At 35.2% G+C, this 5,600-nt stretch overlaps 1 non-coding gene across 1 annotated transcript; it reads right to left on the bottom strand.

Moving 5' to 3' along the window:
* Window positions 1-4,906: 4,906 nt before the first annotated feature.
* Window positions 4,907-5,126, bottom strand: LOC138396079 (small nucleolar RNA U3). Its single transcript, XR_011235566.1, has one exon. It is a non-coding gene; the product is annotated as a small nucleolar RNA U3 (small nucleolar RNA).
* Between the last annotated feature and the right edge of the window lie 474 nt (window positions 5,127-5,600).

The raw sequence follows: 5,600 nt of genomic DNA, 5'->3' as shown, positions 1-5,600 counted from the left end.
AATTATTGAGCCAAATGTGTTTGAAAAAATACAAAGTAAATGCATTTATATCAATTTACTAATATTCTAGAAAAGATTGAATATCGTTTGGAAACTTTTGATATGTAATCCAATTCAGTAATTCATTTGATTCCAACCTTTTAATCATTTATTTTTTAAGAAGTTCAGCAGCAGTATTCAGTAAGAATATTGACAACTCTTTTCCCTGTTGTGCTGTAGTCTGAGCGTGTGTTGAAGTTGGATAGAAAAGAGCTAGGAGGGAGTGGGCTAGGGCATTTACTACAGCGAGAACTGGCTTTTAACCTGCCTCCATTTTTGTGTTACTGATATGCCATTGTAGGCTATTTTTATTTTTTAATAATAAAAGAAACCAAACAAAGTATGTATTTGTTTTTAGAGCTTACAAAATGTACCAAGAAACAATTTTTTGTTTATCTCAACTAACTAGAACAATTATTAATAATTAGCAATAATCAATTTCTTTCTCCTTTCCCTTCTACTTTCTCCTTCTCCTCTTTTTTTTTCTTCTTCTTTTCCTTCCTCATTTTCCTCCATCTCCTCTTCTATCTCCATCATGTGTCTTCTTCCCTTTCTCAATTCACATTATTCAGAACTCAGATGTTGAAATGAAAAATGCCATCAGTGAAGGCCCTTATAATTTTCTGAATCTGAATTTTCCAGGTTAGTTTAAATTCATGCAAATTTTAAGCATGTGAGTTTCTTGGTAGAGTTCATTTGAGTCACATAAAATGAGTTATTTAATCTGTAAAATTTCCAAGGGGTAGGGAGAGAGATTTTTTTTTTTTTCTTTTAATGTGGCTAATGGATTTTTTCCAAAGAAGATCAGGATTGCAATATTTACATGTTCCTTTATTTCTTGCAGTCTTTTAATACTGTCTCTCTTAGCTCCTAAACTTCAAAACTTAAAATCGAACTATCTCGACTTTTTCAAAATTTATTTTTACTCCCTATCATTATAGAATCACCTTCAATATTTATTTTCAAAAGACAGACACAATTCAGTATTAACTCTAATTCTGCGAAAATCTACTTTAGCTGCAAAGCCAAAACATATTTTTCTTTCATATATTTCTGGTTCTCACTCTATCCTGCTGATCTAACCCAGTGTTCATTTTAATCTACCATTCTTATCTGTGTATCATTTCACATTTTTCCTTGTAGTTCTGTCATTATATTCTTCTTACACTTCCTTCTTCCTTTTCCTTTTTAATATTCGATTTAAATACTAAATACTATTTATCCAGCTCTAAAGAACTATAGCTCCAAAGTGGCTTCAAGTTTCTCTTTGAAAGCAATATGGAACAAAATGTATTTGTACATTGCTTGTTATGTCTTGCATGCATGTGATACAGTGTTCCACCAAATAATCCTAACAAAAAGGATATGGTTAAATAGCTCTGGTGACCAAAATTACCTGGGTAAATAAATTTATTCCTGAAATTTTCTTCTTTAACTTGTGGTATGTTGGGAGACAATTCTCCATAGGTCCCTTTTGTTTCTGTGGATCTGGCAAACAGGGACATTTACAGCCCTTTGTTCCAGACTATTATAAAAGGTATCTTTGTAGAGAATAGCCTTGAATAGTAGAGTTAATATCTCCCTCTGAAGACAAGTTTTCTTATAGCCCTGGAAAATAGAAATGATTGTCTCCCTTGAGATGAAAGGGAAAGTGTATTTATTATACAATAGAAAATATTCAGGTTCCCTAAGCTGAGTGTTTCTCTCCTATAACACAATGCTGGTACCATATACATCAATTCATGTCACCTGTGATCAGTGGGGCTTAAGAAAATGGTGCAAAGGCTCAAACTTTGGTACTGCTATTATTAGAAACCATCCTTTATCTCTGCTCCAGGAGTCTTGTGTCATTTGCCAGCTTCCTTGAAGCTTGACTAGCTGTCTCTGACCTTTCAGGATTTTTACAGCTTTTGGCAACCTATGTGACATGCTTAGAAAGACATGGCTTTTTAAATGAGTCCCCTTTGAGGACTTCGTGGGCTAATCTGCAAGCTTTGAGTAAAGTCCATGGTTGTCAGTAGTGACATATTGACAAAATTGTGTGGCAACAAATGATCCTCTACTTTATTGAATATTGATGAGGAGGAATTGGGAGGATGTTTTGCAAGATGAGAACCAGGAGACAGGTGCAAAGAAAGATGCCCAATCATTGTCCTCCAGGCTGGAGGTGAGGTGTAGGGAGGATTTCTTTATCGATATGGCAGCCAGCCTCAGGTCTGCCCCATTGTAATACTGGTACTAAGGTTTGTTTGGGGGAGGGCAGATGTTTCTGACCTTCTTCAGAAAACATTTACAGAGATGTGTACCCACATAGGTGAAACAAGAGATATTCATGACTTCTGTTGTAGAAACCCAAGAAATCATTAGAATTTTGGCTGGTTTACTTGGGAGATGAGGGGCTGGGCCTCTTATGCTTGTTAAGAAGAATTGCAACAGCTAAGCCATCTTACAGGTCAGCACCTTCTACAGTCTATCATGCCTACCTTAAATTCATTTGATCTCAGATTTTTTTTTTCAGTGGGTCCTGGCTGCTGTAAGGGAGCTTTGGTACTCTTGGGAAGAACTTCATGAAAGAGTCAAATTCTCATGGGAAATTACAGGTGAGGTATTGGCTAGTATTGAGCTCTTATTCTCCAAATTTGGTTTAAAATGCTGATGTAGGTATTTTGAGAAATACCTACATCCCATGAGAAAATAGGGAAATGGCTCAAAGGAATATTGATAAATTAATTTAATAAGCCTGGCTACTCTGGAAAACTTCCTAGAGTATTGATAGCCCAGACTGAAGTTTCATAGGTAAGAGCGACAGAAGTTGAGTGTTAAAAATAGCACAGGAAAAACAAAAGAAATATGTGAACATTGTAAAGCTAGACTTCTTTGGGATAGAAGAACTCTTATATGAAGGAAAAGATAAGAAGTCACTCTCCCTACTGAGTGAAAACTTAAAAGGTGATATCCTTGTAATGGACAGCAGATGATACGGAGTAAGATGACCTCCTAAAACTAAAGGTTGCTACTAAGCAAGTCAGGACTGAATCAAAGAAACCTCATGGGTTCAGTCAGAAAGCAATGTGACTGTGGTTTCTGACATTAGGAGACCCTAAAACTGAGAGTCTCAGTAATAAAGACCTTACTGAGTATAAAGCTTTGGATGAGTTGAAAGCATCAGAAGTTTGTTTTTGAGTCACAAGGCACTGCCATGCTGCATGCAACTGCAATGAATTCAAGGCCTTTCTTACCAGCTCAGAGCTGTTCTCTCCCCTCATCTCCTTGGTCTCCCTTTACTCTTGTCCCCCAAACTTATTGGCTTTAATGACAAAGACAGTTAGGCATGGGACTAAGTCTCCCTGTCCATCAGTGTGACTGAAAGCTATATGTATCAATCCAAAGATGCTGGGGAACTTCAAGGAGAGAGAGAACTTTGACGGCTTCATTAGACAGACCTGCTCAAATTACCATCCTACAAGTAGGTGAAGGGAGAGGGTGTCCAAATTCATCTGCTTGGGTTTGGGGAGCTTTCATAATGGGAAAGAAAGCCAACATGATATTAATATTTTGGGTGGGGCACTGTACTGTTTTTATTGTTTCTGCATCTGAATATACATAAGAACAGATATGTTTGTTCTTATACCTTCCTGTGTCAGAAGTGCCAGTGTTCTCCTGATTGAGAAGAGTGGCACGTGTGTTTTGAGGGCCACAGAGTGTTCTCAAACATACATACAAGCCCCCCTCTCCCACAACACACAGCTCTCCTTCCTTGCCGGCATGAAAAGGAATTGGATATTTTTGCTATTTGTCTTTGTCTTCAACTCTCAATCCTAGAATGCCTCAGACAAAATTCTCATACATGATATGATATTACTGCCTGCATTATTTTTAGATAAAAAACCTAACTTGTAGATAGAAATTATAAGACATCCTTAAAAATTGAGTCTTTAATATCTTGATTGAAACTGTATATTTAGTTACACCATTGAAGGAGTGAAAGAAAATAAGTATGGATGCATACTCAGAAAAAGTAGAGTCCCAGGATATTTATGGTTAATATAGGAGGATTAGGTCTCTCTTTGGTTGTTGACATAAAGGAGGAGGTTGCTAAGTCAGGGATTAGGGAGTTCTTGAGATAAAGTTATTCTATTTTAAAGTTTTACTATATGTGGCTTTTAGAATAAAAGTAAGAAAAGCCTTAGTGCTCCAATTCTGAATGCTATTATGGCTAATGTTCTCATAGATATTTGATGGCAATGATGTGCATGGCTGGCTGTAGGCCCTAAATATGTAATTTTGTGATATCAACAATCAAAAGGGGTGCGGATGGGGCTGTTAAAGGAGCAATGTGTTTGTATGTTGCTGAAGTTAAGTGTGTATGAATTTAAATTGGAGTGTTACAACTTTAGGATGTTAAAGTAATTAATGTTAACTGCATTCACAAGGATTTAGATGAAAGTATTTTTTAATTTCTGAGTTCTTAAAAATTTTGATTAATGGGTAATTTCAAATAGAATTTTTAATTTGCAATCATAGGGGATTTTTAAAGTTATTTCATTATTTCTAGATTGTTTTGTGATAAGAGAACAATAAACTATGATATCAATCCTGTGATATTTGTTGAGATTTATTTTATGGTCTAGTACAAAATTAATTTTCTTAAGTGGCCTATGTGTGCTATAAAAGAAAGTTTATTTTTGCATTACTGTTGTTGTGTTTGTGTGTGTGTGTGTGTGTGTGTGTGTTCATGTCTTCCATAAGCTCACTGACTCTTTTGTCTATTCTGTCAATTAGTGAGAGGTATGTTAAAGTCTCCCACTCTGATTATGGTCGAATTCTCTTTGCAAATTTGTATTTTTTTTAATGTACATAAATAGAAACTACTTTGACTGACTGTTCATTTCTTCTTAATCACCAAAGGAAGAGAAGAAGCTTCATCAATGGCAAATGGCAGCTTCAGCAAAGCAACACCAAAAGTACAATTTACACTCAGGAGACAGCACTGTGCCTCCTCCTTGTGGTTTCCCAAGCTCTACACTTCCATAGAAACAAAACGCCTGTGTTAACAAATGATAGTGATGATCTCTGTAATGAGTCATCTATACTCTTTTTTTATACATGTTAAAATTATGTTTTTCAAAGTATATAAACTCAACTGTTACAATATTCTGATTAATTAAAAACTTTATATTGTTACGAGATCCTGTTTACTTTTTTCACAACTTTTATCTGATATCAACTTTTGGAAGGATAAATATTTGGGATTAATTACTTGCCCTTAAGAATTAAGTATCAATCTAATTCTCACTGCTCTGTTTCTCCAGCTGTTTTTTGTATTTTTTTCTCTTTGTCTTTATTTTCTGTAGTTTCCCTAATAAGTCAACGTTTGGATTTGTTTTTATTCAATATACCTGGAAATTGTTGGATGTTTTGTTGGCATTTGTTGAATTTTCTCAACTGTTTTTTCTTTAAATATTTTCTGCCCTTTTCCTCTTCTCTTCTTTTGGAAGTCAAATTAAATGTATTTTAGACCATCTAACTCTTTCACCTGTATATTTTAGCCTCTGTCTTAT

Source organism: Eulemur rufifrons, chromosome 15 (assembly GCF_041146395.1).
Source record: "Eulemur rufifrons isolate Redbay chromosome 15, OSU_ERuf_1, whole genome shotgun sequence".
In the NCBI taxonomy this organism is placed as follows: domain Eukaryota; kingdom Metazoa; phylum Chordata; class Mammalia; order Primates; family Lemuridae; genus Eulemur; species Eulemur rufifrons.
This window is presented reverse-complemented; position numbering and strand designations above follow the sequence as displayed.